The 17,074-nt window shown below is 37.1% G+C and overlaps 1 protein-coding gene across 13 annotated transcripts in view; it reads right to left on the bottom strand.

Annotated features, from left to right (window-relative positions):
• ERC1 (ELKS/RAB6-interacting/CAST family member 1) overlaps positions 1-17,074 on the bottom strand; it is a 724,558-nt gene that overhangs the window by 223,169 nt on the left and 484,315 nt on the right. The window lies entirely within an intron of this gene.

The raw sequence follows: 17,074 nt of genomic DNA, 5'->3' as shown, positions 1-17,074 counted from the left end.
TAAATTCACTAGCCCCAAAGTCAATCAAGGGATAGACAAAAAGTATGGAATTTGATACCTAATATATAAAGAATAAAGGAGGAAGAAAAAGGAGGAGAAATAGAAAAGAACCTTTAGATTGTGTTTGTAACAACATACTAAGTGAGTTAAGTTAGACTCTTAGATAGTAAGGAAAGAAATCTGGAACTTTTGGTAACCACGAATTTAAAGCCTGAAATGGCAATAAATACATACCTATTGATAATCACCCTAAATGTAAATCGACTGAATGCACCAGTCAAAACACAGAGAGTCAGTGAATGGATAAAAAAAACAAGACCCATCTATATGCTGCTTACAAGAGACTCACCTCAAACCCAAAGACATGCACAGACTAAAAGTCAAGGGATGGAAAAAGATATTTCATGCAAACAATAGGGACAAAAAAGCAGGTGTTGCAGTACTAGTATCAGACAAAATAGACTTCAAAACAAAGAAAGTAACAAGAGATAAAGAAGGACATTACATAATGATAAAGGGCTCAGTCCAACAAGAGGATATAACCATTATAAATGTATATGCACCCAACACAGGAGCACCAGCATATGTGAAACAAATACTAACAGAACTAAAGGAGGAAATGGAGTGCAAGGCATTCATTTTAGGAGACTTCAACACACCATTCACTCCAAAGGACAGATCCACCAGACAGAAAATAAGTAAGGACACAGAGGCACTGAACAACACACTAGAACAGATGGACCTAACAGAAATCTATAGAACTCTACACCCAAAAGCAACAGGATACACATTCTTCTCAAGTGCACATGGAACATTCTCCAGAATAGACCACATACGAGGCCACAAAAAGAGCCTCAGTAAATTCCAAAAGATTGAAATCCTACCAACCAACTTTTCAGACCACACAAAGGCATAAAACTAGAAATAAACTGTACAAAGAAAGCAAAAAGGCTCACAAATACATGGAGGCTTTACAACATGCTTCTAAATAGTCAATGGATCAACGACAAAATTAAAATGAAGATTCAGTAATATATGGAAGTAAACGACAACAACAACACAAAGCCCCAACTTCTGTGGGACACAGCGAAAGCAGACTTAAGAGGAAAGTATATAGCAATCCAGGCATATTTAAAGAAGGAAGAACAAACCCAAATGAATAGTCTAACGTCACAGTTATCAAAATTGGAAAAGGAAGAACAAATGACACCTAAAGTCAGCAGAAGGAGGGACATAATAAAGATCAAAGAAGAAGTAAACAAACTTGAGATAAATAAAACAATAGAAAAAAATCAATGAAACCAAGAGCTGGTTCCTTGAGAAAATAAACAAAATAGATAAGCCTCTAGCCAGACTTATTAAGAGAAAAAGAGAATCAACACACATCAACAGAATCAGAAATGAGAAAGGAAACATCACGACGGACCCATCAGAAATACAAAGAATTATTAGAGACTACTATGAAAACCTATATGCTAAGAAGCTGGAAAACCTAGAAGAAATGGACAACTTCCTAGAAAAATACAACCTTCCAAGACTGACCAAGGAAGAAACAGAAAATCTAAACAAACCAATTACCAGCAACAAAACTGAAGCGGTAATCAAAACACTACACAAGAGCAAAACTCCCGGGTCATAAGGACTTACCATGGAATTTTATCAGACATATAGAGATGACATAATACCCATTCTCCTTAGGATTTTCCAAAAAATAGAAGAGGAGGGAATACTCCCAAACTCATTCTATGAAGCCAACATCACCCTAATACCATGACCAGGCAAAGACCCCACCAAAAAAGAAAATTACAGACCAATATCCCTGATGAACGTAGATGCAAAAATACTCAATACAATATTAGCAAACTGAATTAAAAAATATATCAAAAGGATCATACTCCACGACCAAGTGGGATTCATCCCAGGGATGCAAGGATGGTACAGCATTTGAAAATCCATCAACATCATCCACCACATCAAGAAAAAGAAAGACAAAAACCACATGATCATCTCCATAGATGCTGAAAAAGCAGTCGACAAAATTCAACATCCATTCATGATAAAAACTCTCAGCAAAATGGGTATAGAGGGCAAGTACCTCAACATAATAAAGGCCATATATGATAAACCCACAGCCAATATCATACTTAACAGTGAGAAGCTGAAAGCTTTTCCTCTGAGATCTGGAATAAGACAGGGATGCCCACTCTCCCTACTTCTATTTAACATAGTACTGGAGGTCCTAGCCATGGCAATTAGACAAAACAAAGAAATACAAGGAATCCAGATTGGTAAAGAAGAAGTTGAACTGTCACTATTTACAGATGACACGATATTGTACATACAAAACCCTAAACACTCCACTCCAAAACTACTAGAACTGATATCAGAATACAGCAAAGTTGCAGGATACAAGATTAACACACAGAAATCTGTGGCTTTCCTATACACTAACAATGACCCAATAGAAAGAGAAATCAGGAAAACAATTCCATTCACAATTGCATCAAAAAGAATAAAATACCTAGGAATAAACCTAACCAAAGAAGTGAAAGACCTATACCCTGAAAACGATAAGACACTCTTAAGGGAAGTTAAAGAGGACACTAACAAATGGAAACTCATCCCATGCTCGTGGCTAGGAAGAATTAATATCATCAAAATGGCCATCCTGCCCAAAGCAATATATAGATTTGATGCAATCCCTATCAAATTACCAGCAACATTCTTCAATGAACTGGAACAAATAGTTCAAAAGTTCATATGGAAACACCAAAAACCCCAAATAGCCAAAGCAATCCTGAGAAGGAAGAATAAAGTGGCGTGGATCTCACTCCCCAACTTCAAGCTCTACTACAAACCCATACTAATCAAGACAATTTGGTACTGGCACAAGAACAGAGAGACAGACCAGTGGAACAGATTAGAGACTCCAGACATTAACCCAAACATATATGGTCAATTAATATTTGATAAAGGAGCCATGAACATACAATGGGGAAATAACAGTCTCTTCCACAGATGGTGCTGGCAGAACTGGACAGCTACATGTAAGAGAATGAAACTGGATCACTGTCTAACCCCATACACAAAAGTAAATTCAAAATGGATCAAAGACCTGAATGTAAGTCATGAAACCATAAAACTCTTAGAAAAAAACACAGGCAAAAATCTCTTGGATTTCAACATTGGCGACTTCTTCATGAATATATCTCCCCAGACAAGGAAAACAAAAGCAAAAATGAACAAGTGGGACTATATCAAGCTGAAAAGCTTCTGTACAGCAAAGGACACCATCAATAGAACAAAAAGTTACCCTACAGTATGGGAGAATATTTTTGTAAATGACAGATCCGATAAAGGCTTGACATCCAAAATATATAAAGAGCTCATGCACCCCAACAAACAAAAATCAAATAATACAATTAAAAAATGGGGAGAGGAGCTGAACAGACGGTTCTTCAAAGAAGAAATTCATGTGGCCAACAGACACATGAAAAGATGCTCCACATGGCTAGTTATTAGAGAAATGCAAATTAAAACCACAACGAGATATCACCTCACACCAGTAAGGATGGCTACCATCCAAAAGATAAACAACAACAAATGTTGGCGAGGTTGTGGAGAAAGGGGCACCCTCCTACACTGCTGGTGGGAATGTAAATTAGTTCAACCATTGTGGAAAGCAATATGGAGGTTCCTCAAAATGCTCAAAATAGACTTTCCTTTTGACCCAGGAATTCCACTTCTAGGAATTTACCCTAAGGATGCAGCACTCCAGTTTGAAAAAGACAGATGCACCCCTATGTTTATCACAGCACTATTTACAATAGCTAAGAAATGGAAGTAACCTAAGTGTCCATCAGTAGATGAATGGATAAAGAAGATGTGATTCATATACACAATGGAATACTATTCAGCCATAAGAAGAAAACAAATCCTAGCATTTGCAACAACATGGATGGAGCTAGAGGGTATTATGCTCAGTGAAATAAGCCAAGCGGAGAAAGACAAATACCAAATGATTTCTCTTATATGTGGAGTATAAAAACAAAAGAAAAACTGAAGGAACAAAACAGCAGCAGAATCACAGAACCCAAGAATGGACTAACAGTTACCAAAGGGAAAGAGACTGGGGAGAATGGGAGGGTAGGGATGGATAAGGGCGGGGAAGAAGAAAGCGGGTATTATGATTAGAATGTATAATGTGGGGGGTGGGGGAAAGGGGAGGGCTGTGCATCACAGAGAAGACAAGTAGTGATTCTACAACATCTTACTATGCTGATGGACAGTGACTGTAATGGGGTTTGTGGGGGGGACTTGGGGTAGGGTAGAGCCTAGTAAATATAATGTTCTTCATGTAATTGAAGATTAATGATAACAAAATAAGATTTAAAAAAAATTTTAAAAAAAAGACACAGACTAATAAAATGGATAAAAAAGCATGAGCCATATATGTGCTGCATAAAAGAGACTCACTTCAAACCCAGAGACATACACAGATGACAAGTGAAGGGATGGAAAAAGACATTTCATGCAAAAAACAGGGAGAAAAAAGCAGGTGTTACAGAACTTGTATCAGACAAAACAGACTTCAAAACAAATAAAGTAACAAGGAACAAAGAAGGCCATTACATAAAGATAAAGGGGTCAGTCCAACAAGAGGTATAACCATTATAAATACCTATGCACTGAACACAGGAGCACCTACATATGTGAAACAAATACTAACCAAACTAAAGGGAGAAACTGAATGCAATACATTCATTTTAGGAGACTTAAACACTCCACTCACTCCAAAGGACAGATCAACCAGACAGAATATAAGTAAAGACACAGAGGCCCTGAACAACACACTAGAATAGATGGACCTAACAGACATCTACAGAACTCTACACCCAAAAGCAGCAGGATACACACTTCTCAAGTGCAAATAGAACATTTTCCAGAATAGGCCACATACTAGGCCACAAAAAGAGCCTCAATAAATTCAAAAAGATTGAAATTCTGCCAACCAGTTTCTCAGATCACAAATGTATAAATCTAGAAATAAATTGTACGAAGAAAACAAAAAGGATCACAAACATATGGCAGCTTAACAACATACTCCTAAATAATCAATGGATTAATGACCAAATTAAAACAGAGATCAAGCAATATATGGAGACAAATGAAAATAACAGCACAACGCCCCAACTTCTGTGGGACACAGTGAAGGCAGTTCTAAGAGGAAAGTATAAAGCAATCCAGGCCTATTTAAAGAAGGAAGAAAAATCCCAAAAGAATAGTCTAAATTCATAATTATTGAAACTGGAAAAAGAAAAACAAATGAGGCCCAAAGTCAGAAGAGGGAGAGACATAATAAATATCAGAGAAGTAATAAATAAAATTGAGAAGAATAAAATAGAAAAAAAATCTATGAAACCAAGAGCTGGTTCTTTGAGAAAATAAACAAAATAGATAAACCCCTAGTCAAACTTATTAAGAGAGAAAGAGAACTTTTCTTTAAAACTTTAAAAATTTTTTTAAAATCTTATTTTGTTATCATTAATCTTCAACAGAATCAGAAATGAGAAAGGAAAAATCATGATGGACACCACAGTAATACAAAGAATTATTTGAGAAAACAATGGAAATTTATATGCTAACAAGGTGGAAACCCTAGAAGAAATGGACAACTTCCTAGAAAAATACAACCTTCCAAAACTGACCAAGGAAGAAAACAGAAAACCAAAACAAACCAATTAACAGCCACGAAATTGAATTAGTCATCAAAAAACTACCCAAGAACAAAACCCCCAGACCTGATGAATTCACCACTGAATTTTACCGGACATTTAGAGAATACATAATACCCATTCTCCTTAAAGTTTTCCAAAAAATAGAACAGGAGGGAACACTTCCAAACTCATTCTATGAATCCAGCATCACTCTAATACCAAAACCAGGCAAAGACAACACACAAAAAAAGAAAATTACAGAGCAATATCTCTGATGAACACAGATGCAAAAATACTCAACAAAATATTAGCAAACTGAATTCAAAAATACATAAAGAGGATGATACACCATGACCAAGTGGGATTCATCCCAGGGATGCAAGGATGGTATAACATTGGAAATCCATCAACATCATCCATGGCATAAACAAAAAGAAGGAGAAAAATCACATGATCATCCCCATAGATGCTGAAAAGCATTTGATGAAATTCAACATCCATTCATGATAAAGACTCAACAAAATGGGTATAGAGGGCAAGTACCTCAACATAATAAAGGCCATATATGACAAACCCACAGCCAACATCATACTTAAGAGCAAGAAGCTGAAAGCTTTTTCTGTAAGATCAGGAACGAGACAAGGATGCCCACTCACCCCGCTTAACTGCCAGGGCATTCAGACAACATAAACAAAAAGGCATTCAGATTGGTAAGGAAGAAGCCAAATTGTCACTGTTTGCAGATGTCATGATACTGTACATAACAAACCCTAAAGAATTCACTCCAAAACTACTAGAACTAATATCTGAATTCAGTAAAGTTGCAGGATAGAAAATGAATACACAGAAATATGTTGCATTCCTATACACTAATGATGAACTGGCAGAATGAGAAATCAGGAAAACAATTACAATTCACAACTGCATCCAAAAGAATAAAATACCTAGAAATAAACCTAACCAAGGAAGTGAAAGACCTATACGCTGAAAACTAGAAGACAGTCCTAAGAGAAATTAAAGAGGACACTAATATATGGAAATTCATCCCATGCTCTTGGGTAGGAAGAATTAATATTGTCAAAATGGCCATCCTGCCTAAAGCAATCTACAGATTCAGTGCAATCCATATCAAAATACCGACAGCATTCTTCAACAAACTGGAACAAATACTTAAAAAATTCGTATGGAACCACAAAAGACCCCAAATAGCCAAAGCAATCCTGAGAAGGAAGAATAAAGCAGGGGGGCTTTCGCTTCCCAATTTCAAGCCCCACTACAAAGCCACAGTACTCAAGACAATTTGGTACTGGCATAAGAACAGACCCATAGATTATTGGAACAGAATAGAGAGTCCAGATATTAACCCAAGCATATATGGCCAATTAATATATGATAAAGGAGCCACAGATATACAATGGGGAAATGACAGCCTCTTCCACAGCTGATGTTGGCAAAACTCAACAGCTACATGTAAGAGAATGAAACTGGATTACTGCCTAATCCATACATAAAAGTAAACTTGAAATGGATCAAAGACCTGAATGTAAGTCATGAAACCATAAAACTTTTAGAAGAAAACATAGGCAAAACTCTCTTGGACATAAACATGAGAACTTCTTCATGAACATATCTCCTCGGGCAAGGGAAAAAGCAAAAATGGACAAGTAGGACTATATTAAACTAAAAAGCTTGTGTATAGCAAAGGACACCATAAGTAGAACAAAAAGGCATCCTACAGTTTGGGAGAATATATTTATAAATGACATATCTGATAAGGGGTTTATATCCAAAATATATAGAGCTCATGCACCTCAACAAACAAAAAGCAAATAATCCAATCAAAAAATGAGCAAAGGATCTGAGCAGACACTTCTCCAAAGAAGAAATTCAGATGGCCAACAGGCACATGAAAAGATGCTCCACATCGCTAAACATCAGAGAAATGCAAATTAAACCTACAATGAGATATCACCTCACACCAGCTAGGATGGCCATCATACAAAAGACAAACAACAACAAATGATGGCGAGCATGTGGAGAAAAGGGAACCCTCCTACACTGTTGGTGGGAATGTAGATTAGTTCAACCATTGTGGAAAGCAACATGGAGGTTCCTCAAAAAAACTAAAAATAGAAATGCCATTTGACCCAGGAATCCCACTTCCAGGAATTTACCCTAAGAATGCAGCAGCCCACTTTGAAAAAGACAGATGCACCCCTATGTTTATTGCAGCACTATTTACAATAGCCAAGAAATGGGAGCAACCTAAGTGTCCATCAGTAGGACAATGGATAAAGAAAATATGGTACCTATACACAATGGAATATTATTCAGCCAAACGAAGAAAACAAATCCCACCTTCTGCAACAACATGGATAGAGCTAGAGGGTATTGTGCTCAGTGAAATAAGCCAGGTGGAGAAAAACGAGTATCAAATGATTTCACTCATCTGTGGAGTATAAGAACTAAGAAAAAACTGAAGGAACAAAACAGCAGCAGACTCACAGAACCCAAGAATGGACTAACAGTTACCAAAGGGAAAGGGACTGGGGAGGATGAGTGGGAAGGGAGAGAAAAGGGGGAAAAAGGGGCATTACAATTAACTAACATAATGTAGGGGGTGCTGGCACAGGTAGGCAGTATAACACAGAGAAGACAAGTAGTAATTCCATAGCACCATAGTACGCTAATGGGATAGTGACCATAATGGGGTATGTGGTGTGGACCTGGTAATGGGGGGAGTCTAGTAACCGTTATGTTGCTCATGTAATTGTATATTAATGATACAAAATAATAATAATAATATCTCAAAAAAAATTCTTTGATGGCTTCCCACTCCATTTAGAAGAAAGTTCATATTCTTTTAAAAGGCCTTAAAAGGCATGGTCTTGCCTACCTCTTTGGGCATGTTTCTTATGAATCCTTTCTTTATTATACCGATGGTCTTGTTTCTATTTTTCAAATCCGCCAAGCTCAGCCCTGCCTCAGGGCCTTTGTACTTGCACTATTATCTATCTGCCTGGGATGCTCTTACTCCATATATTTACATGGCTAATTTCTTTTCAACACTCAGGAGACCAAAACTCAAGGAAGACCTAAAAGAAGCATTCCTGGACTTCCTTATCTAACATTTTCCCTAACATACCATCACAATCCTCCAGCAGTCAATCTCTGTGAAAGAACTCACATATTTTCTTCCTGTTACTTAACCATTATCTAAAGCTATCTTACTTGTTTACTTATTTTATTTCCATTCTTTGTCCTAAAATGTAAACTCCACAAAGGCAAGGGCTTTAGCTGTCTTGATCACTTGCACATCTCCTGATAACTGAATACTTTCTAGTGCATAAGGAATATTTAATAAATGTTCTGGTGAACTCATTGATCTTTAATAATTAGATCATTTGTCAACAGAGATCTGAACTTCCCAATTATCCTTTTCATTTTGGTGTCTGAAAGCTCTTACCATGTAATCTAGAGCCCATTAAAATGATCCTAAAAAAATAAAAATAGGAAATACCTTCACTGTTACAGGTTTATCTTCTAATTGTGTGTCTTTAGTATCAATATAAGATGGAGAGGTCAACAAGTTTCTAGACAAAATAAAAAAGCAAGTATGTTGACATATGAAAAGAAATGGAGGAAACTTTAGTCCAGGATACATCCAGTAGGGTGCTAATGTTGAGGTGGGTGGGAGCAGATCTTCCCCTGCAAAACCCTAGAGAAATTCAGGACTCAAAATCAGCATGTGGCAGACATAGAAAATAGAAGCCAAAAATAAGAGGTTTCATTTGAAGTCTATCTATTGAATAGCTGTGATAGTTGACCCTCCTCACTTTCCTGTGCTCTTGTACAGGACAAGAAGCTTATTTTTCCCCAGCTCTAACAGCAAGGAAAAGCAAAAAAATCTGAAGGGGCTGTCTCTATGATACCGTTAGGCAGAAAGACAGAAATGAGCAGGATGGAAAGGAGAGAGGGCCCCCTAAAAATGACGCAGGAAGTGGATCAGATAGAGCCAGAGAGCCAGAAATGACTCAGAGAGTTAATCAGATGAAGCCACAGGGTCCAAGAGTGACTCAGGAAACGTCCAGGGACCCCCAGATAAGAAACACCAGAAGCACAGGCACAGCACAGTCCCTGTCCTCATTTCACCAATCAAAACAAGTCTTGAGAGCTGAGAGCTGTCATTCAAGGACCTCTCCGCCCTGCCAAAAACCACATAAAAGAAGCCTCAGCATGAGCATCTGGGCCTGTCTTACCTTAGGCAGGCCCATTCTATTACTCTATGCACGTAAAACTTACTTTGCTTTCTTGACTTTGATTTCTTAGTCTCACTATATCTGACCTCCCTGAGAAACAAAGCCGAGTCCCTTCCTTCATACTAATACTAAATAAACTACTTGGGGAGATATGAGGCTGCTTCTGTCAGGGTTGGTGCCCCTAAATAAATTCTTCATTCTTGCATTTATGGGGAGTCTCCAACCGAACAGCTGGATCTATGCCCATCTATCCTAACGAGATGTCTGCCGGCTGACATTTTCCTCTTATCTGTATAAAACTACTGTGAGCTGCATCATTCATCTGAGGGCTAGCAGGAAAGTAAACCTACAAACAGCAAAGGTAATTTCAATTCAGTCACCTATTGCAATCAACTCAGTTCTTAAATATAGATGGACAATTAAGGAACATCAGACCTTTATGGAAAAACCTAAAAAAATGAGAGAAAAAAAAATCTTAACTGTGGTAGAAGGAAACACAGTTCAGGAAACAGAAGAAACTTTTCAAAAAAGTCAAATTATGTTTCTCAGAGAAATTCAAGAAGATATTAAGGGTTCAAAACAAGATTTAGGGGGTCATGAAAAGGAACAATCAGTTTATAAATAAGTTAAAATGTTCATTACCAAAATAAAACAATTCAAAAGGACTGAAGTTAAAGTCAAGAAAATATCCCAGAACTAAAGAAAGAAGAAAAATATACTTAAGAATGTAAGAGAAACTGAAGATTAATCCAGGGTGATCCCAAATCCAAATCTTAGAGGTTTTAGAAGGTGAAAATAAAGGAAAGGAAATGGTCAGAGAATTGATGCAAGAATTTTTCTGACTTTAAACAAAGGGATAAAAAAAGACATGGATATACCCCCAAATCCAGGATTCTTCAAATTCAAAGGAAGACTTCTGGTTAAGATGTTTTAGTAAATTCATGCTTTGAAGCACAAAACAGTGACAACAGATAAAATAAAGAGTGATCTAAAAAACCACAGTTGGGCTTGAATACAACTTAAACATATGTGTGGCCCAGAAATGGAACAGAAGTACAAAGTGATATGTAGGGCTGAAGCCATAGTCTGACAGGAATCTGGATCAGGGAACAGGCTGCGGTAGTTAGGAATTTGACTCCTCCTGGATGACATGGCCTAAAAGCGCTTTATAGAAGATACAGGCTCATTACTTAAAACTAGAAGCCAAAATTCCTTTCCCTCACCCTTCTCAACTGTCAATGGCTCTCCAGAATTAGGGCACAAAGAATAAAGAAGAACAGCCTCAAGAACATAAAAAGAACCAAGATATTTGCTGATTCTGTGACTGGATCTTTGTGAAAGCTTAATCATCATCCTGGGTCAGGAACTACTATTATATTGAAATGTCATGGTACTACTATTTTCAAGTGCACCAAACTAAATAATCTGTCTCCACCAACACTGAATAAATTATTAGATAGATAATTGCTAGATAAATAAGTAGTACAGTCACACAATGTAATGTTATGTCACATGAGATGGAAAGAATGAAGAACTACATGTAATGACCTGAATAAAAATGTAGAGTGAAAGAACCCAGATACAAAAGAGTATTTACTTTATAATTCCATTTATAGATGATAAAAAATAGGTAAAATTAATACATGCTTTCAGAAGTGAGAATGTTAGTGACTCAAGGCGGGTGTTACTTATTGGAGGGGAGCACAAAGATGGCTTCTGGAATACTGATAATATTCTGTTTCTTGATCTTGGGTTGGGTTACACAAGCTTTTCAATCTGTGAAAATGTAGTGAACTGAACAGATAGTATATATCTATAGGTAGAGTGTACTTCACTAAAAAATTTAACAACCAGGTTATTGAAATTAGAAACAAAACTAAATAAGTAGGAGACTTATCACTGGACATAGTTGAAGATGGAATCAATGAATTGGAAGACATTAGGAATTCACCCAGATCACATATTAGAGAGACAGATAAAAACAGACCTGAGGAATTAAGAGAAATGGAAGACTGAAAGACTCTGGTATAAATCTGTTAGAGGAGCTGCAGAAGAAAAGAACTCTAGAGAGAATGGGAGAATAATGTTTGAAGAGATAATTTTTGATAATTTTCAAAAACAGAAGAAAAAGATTATTCTTCAACTTTAAAGCATTGCTGTCTTATATAAAAATGAAAAGAAACAGAAGTTCATCTGTCAGAATTTAGGAGCTAAAGGCTAGAGAAAAGAGAAGTAGAGGGAATAGAAGAGGTACTGATAACCTTATTTTACATAGTGGCTTGTCAAAGAGAGCCTATGAGAGGTTGACAGAGTCAGAGTTTTAAGTGTTTGATGTAAAGTCACACGGGTAACAAGCAGGAGCACTAAAATAATGATGATATCAGTACAAAATTGGGAGAGTGAGGGAAGGTAGGCAGCAGGTTAAGTGAGCTAAATCTTAACATTTTATAGCAAGATATAAGGAAGAAATAACCGTAAGAGTCTCAAGTGTAGAGTGATGTAAAAACCAAAAAGAAAAAATAGTTCTAGGAGGTGGAACTGGAGACAGAAAAGGTGATATTGCTGCTTTTCCTTGTAAGTCTTTCTGTACTATTCAGTTTTTCACCATGAAAACAAAAACAAAAATGTTGGTCCTATAAAAGTGAAGTTGCTGTTCCTAGTTACATAGTAGAGGATTTTGATTCTCATTCAAAACAAAGGATGCTGCTCAAAACCTCAGCATCAAGTCCATTGCTGCTGGCTCTAGGATTCACACATCCCCTTCTCAGCTGTCATAGACTGCTTCCATTGGGAATTGTTACATTATTCTCCAGAATTTCTTTAAAGGAGAAACCAAACTTAATGGAAATTTGAGATCAGAAGCCTGGGGAGCTTTTAGCTTCAATCACTGTTGCCTCCTCCCTTTCCTTCAAGCTCCACACATCCCTTCGTAATTAAATCTTGGTTCATTCTTCCTAAAATTTTCTTCATCCTCCACCTCCAACATATCCTAATTCATTATCTCTTCCCTGAATTACTTTAACATCACCTTTCTTAGTTATTCACATTTTCCCCGTTCCTCATCTAGGTAAGATTTAGAAGAGTAGCATTTGGTGGCAAAAGGAAACCAAGGTTTCAGATCTGTTCCTTTCCATTTATTAGTGTAAGTGACAAAATTACTTACTTTACTATAGCCTCAGTTTTCTGAACTATTTAAGAATTATACTCAAGGCAGCTCTCTCACAGACTGCCGTGAGGCTTTCATAAGTTAGATTAACACAATATATACTTGGAAAATGTAAAACAACGTAACACTTTATTATTATTATTATTGTATTTATTGCATCTTTTTGCATACCAAATAGGATTTCATTTATATTAGGTTACTAAATAGTTGTGTGATGTGTGGGTGATTTGTTTTAGGGTGTTATAAAATTATTTTGAGATATTAGATGAACCTATATTGAAGAATTGAGGAAAAACACAATTTTTCTCTAAGATTAAAAAAAACTTTTAAATAGACACTTATTTGCTTATCAAATGAACTTTAAGGAGTTCCAAGAATAAAAAAGTTTTCCCTTCTTCCTTGAGAACAGAGACTGATTATGCACAGTTATATTGCCAGGAAGCAAAACAGCTCCTTGAGACACTTAGAATTTTAGCAAAGAAAATGTGTGCACAGATAATTTCTCTTCATGGTAGAAAATGATGAGCAATAAGAGAAGTTCAGCTCAAACTCAGAAAAAGTGGTGCTACTTCATACTGTGATATTAAATTGACAGAGAAGGCAGAGGAGGAAGAAAGAAAAAGGAAAGAAAACAGAGGATTGGGCAGAAAGGAAGACACAGAGATGAAGTGAGGTACTAAGGGCCAGGGAGTGGACAACAAAGGGGAGCGGCCTGATTAAGAAGAATCTTGAATAACATGCTAAGGAACCGGAATTTTATCTTGAAAGCAATGAATAAGTAGCCTTTGGAAAATTTTCAGGGGAAATGACATGACATGTTCTCAAAAGTATTAAACTGGAAGAAATGGAGGAAAATGATTAGTAAAGGACAAAACTAGTTAGTGGGTCAATTAAGATGAAAACAAAAGTGGTAAATATTAGAAACATTTCTGTGTGGAGAGGAACAAAATGAAGACATAATTCAAAGGTTGAATCAAAAAAATATATGATTGAAAGCTGTGGGTGGTAAGAGAAAGTAAGTAGTTAGGTATTATTTACTAGCTTCTGCCTTGAACTGAGTGAATGGGTTACATTTATTGATGTTGTAAATACTGGAGGAAGAACGTTTTTGTGAAAGAAAAGGATGAGCATAATTTTAGACATGCTGAGATTGTTGGAATGTTCAAGAGGTCATTTACTGCTGGCAGCTGGCACAGCAGTCCAAGGCTTGGAAGACAAATATGGTGAGGTAGCACAGGGACATAGGACAAGCATCATGATTAATTTTTCCTGCCTATGATGAAAAAGCCTGAGATATAAACACTATAGTCATAACAGGAGGACTCCATCTTAAGGCCAAGATTCTATTTTAAAAACGAGGGAGTTAGGAAGTAAGATTCCTAGCATTTATGGTAATTAGCCAACAACTGGACCCTATCTGAGGGCAGGGCAAGCAGTCCTAAATGGTATGTTTCCACTGCTTGAGGGTCACCATTGTCTTGGGGAACAGCATCAATAAATCCCTTGGTTAAGTTTATCTTACAGAATATCTGAGGACAGACTATGGATGGATGGTGACATAATGTCTCTCACTGGAAACAGACATCAGAAGACCACAGGTCAAGCCTTTGCCCCTCTCACCCTGCCCTTTGTCCCATTCTTGAAAGCCTTAAAAGACCGAATCCTAAGCTTTAAGTGTGCCTCCTCTCTGAGGTTGCCTGCACTCCCTTCTTCAAGTGTGTACATTGCCTTAAATAAAGACAATGCTCAACTTACTACATTTTGTCTCTGGGCTTTCAGGGGTTAAGTGTCTTTGTTAATTTGCTATTTCATTCTATTTTCTAGATTTAAGCACAAGTCTTCACTCTGTCTCTATTCTACTCTGGACAAGTAGGGAAGAACTACTGAGCTCTGATTTGGGTTTGCAAGTTCCCATCACCTGAGTGCCTAGACAGGACTGCACCTATACTGTCATACTCTTAAGTGACCTGCCCGAAAATCTCCTTTCTTTGCATTTGTGAAGTTCTCAGAACATAGTCTCACTCCATCTAGTGCTCTGTGGCTCCCCTGAGTCCTGGGGTGGTAGGCACTTAGCACCCACACCATGCAGATTCAAGCAGATACTGGAAGCCACCATGGCTTCAGGAGTTGGCAAGGAATCTGCCCTTTGCTGAGCAGGAGTTCAATGAGCTTTCCCTTCCTCCCTCTGCTGTCAGCATGGACTGCTGGCATATACTGCTACTCTCACTTTAATGAATTTCTTCTTTACCTACACTCATCTGACCCGTTTGAGAATTCTTTCTCGATCAGAGTCAAGAACCCTCCCCCATCCAGGTTGAGGTTTCACCGGGTGCACAGGGAGAGACCTCCCCAGACACAGCTGCCCGACAATGGGCTACAGTAAACAGCATATGTGTATCTAGTTGTACTTACAATTCATCAGCACTTATGATGGTCATTGAAGCCATTAAACAGTTAAAATTACTTGGGGAAAAATGTAAGAGACAGAAATACAGAAGGGGAAGAAGAGAGGGTGAAAATGGACTTGAGGGGCATGTCACCTAAGAGAAAGAAAAAGGAGCCAAACTAGTAGGAAGAAAACCAAGGTAAGTAATTAAAAGAACCAAAGATCAATCCTCAAGAAATGTGGAGAACTTTCTATATAAGGATTTATGTGGGGACTGGCTATTCTTAATGCAATGTAACCTTTAGGGTAAAAGAGCTCTAAATGCTACTAAGTAACTAAAACACTTACGTAACTATATATTTATTCTGCTAAAACCTATCAGAACTTCACTGTTAGAACATAAAGATATGAGAAATGACTCTAAATGAATGGGTCCCAAAGACATGAAAAGCAGTCTTGAAATGTCTTATACTTTCCTTCTCCAAAGTAACCGGCCCTTATAAAGGCGTTATAAATTTGAATTAATGTAGGAATTAGTGAACTTAGGACACAAGATTTACAACTAAAATCAGAGCATTAAGATAGGATATGAAATAATTTTAAGTTGTATTGATTTCCAACATTAGATATAAAGAGAGTTAAATAAACAAAATCACCAGCATGCATGGACCACTAAAGAGAGATGAGTTAACATGCTAGGTGCTGAGCATTCATTACCAACTGTAATATTTTGCTTCTAGAATGTAGTTGGTCAACTTACTATGTATCATCCACAGACTTCAGAAATGATTTTTTAAAAATAGCACAGTAAAGGACTATCTAAAATTGAGCCTGGAGTACTGTGACGGTGTCACACTACTTTGGAGAAAGGCATGTAAAAACAGAAAGTCATACTTTCTGTTGGCCATCTCTAATGTTTCCATGAGGGAGAAATAATGAATTTCTAAATGACTGAAGAAATTACCCTATGAACTATTCATAAACAGGAAACAAACAAAAAAATCACTTAATTTTAACCTTTGTCCATATAGGCAGTTCCTATTACAACTCAAGTGAGAGTTTTTTTTCTCTATTTTTAAAGCATCACCTTTCAAACAAAAGAATTATGGCACACTCTTCCGTAAGTTCTTCTTGTAAATAATATTTCTGGCTTTGATAAATCATGTTTTTAACAAACTTCAATATGGAAACAGTACTATCACACAGGATCAAAACTTATTTGCAATGTTTCTGGACACAGATTAATTGCTTTTCTGCCTCAAAGGCACAGTATTAAGGTGATCTTGTTATGAATACCCTCTGGCTTATAGATTCAGGACTATCCCAAGGTTGACTAGACGTTAACACCTGATGATCAGGCAATTTAGGTGGAATAATGGGACTTAATGAAGTTAGTTATCCAATTTAGTCTGCCAGGTCAAGGACTGCTAGGCCAGACTCTGATTTACCCCTTTTCAACTAACAGGCTTTGAGTAAAATGTCTTGCTTCTAACCTTGTTCGACTTGGCCATAGATTGCAAATCAGTATAGAGAGGATTTTTCTACC

This window comes from Manis javanica, chromosome 15, assembly GCF_040802235.1.
Source record: "Manis javanica isolate MJ-LG chromosome 15, MJ_LKY, whole genome shotgun sequence".
NCBI classification, from domain to species: domain Eukaryota; kingdom Metazoa; phylum Chordata; class Mammalia; order Pholidota; family Manidae; genus Manis; species Manis javanica.
Note: the sequence above shows the minus strand (reverse complement) of the source record. Positions and strands in the feature narration are given on the sequence as shown.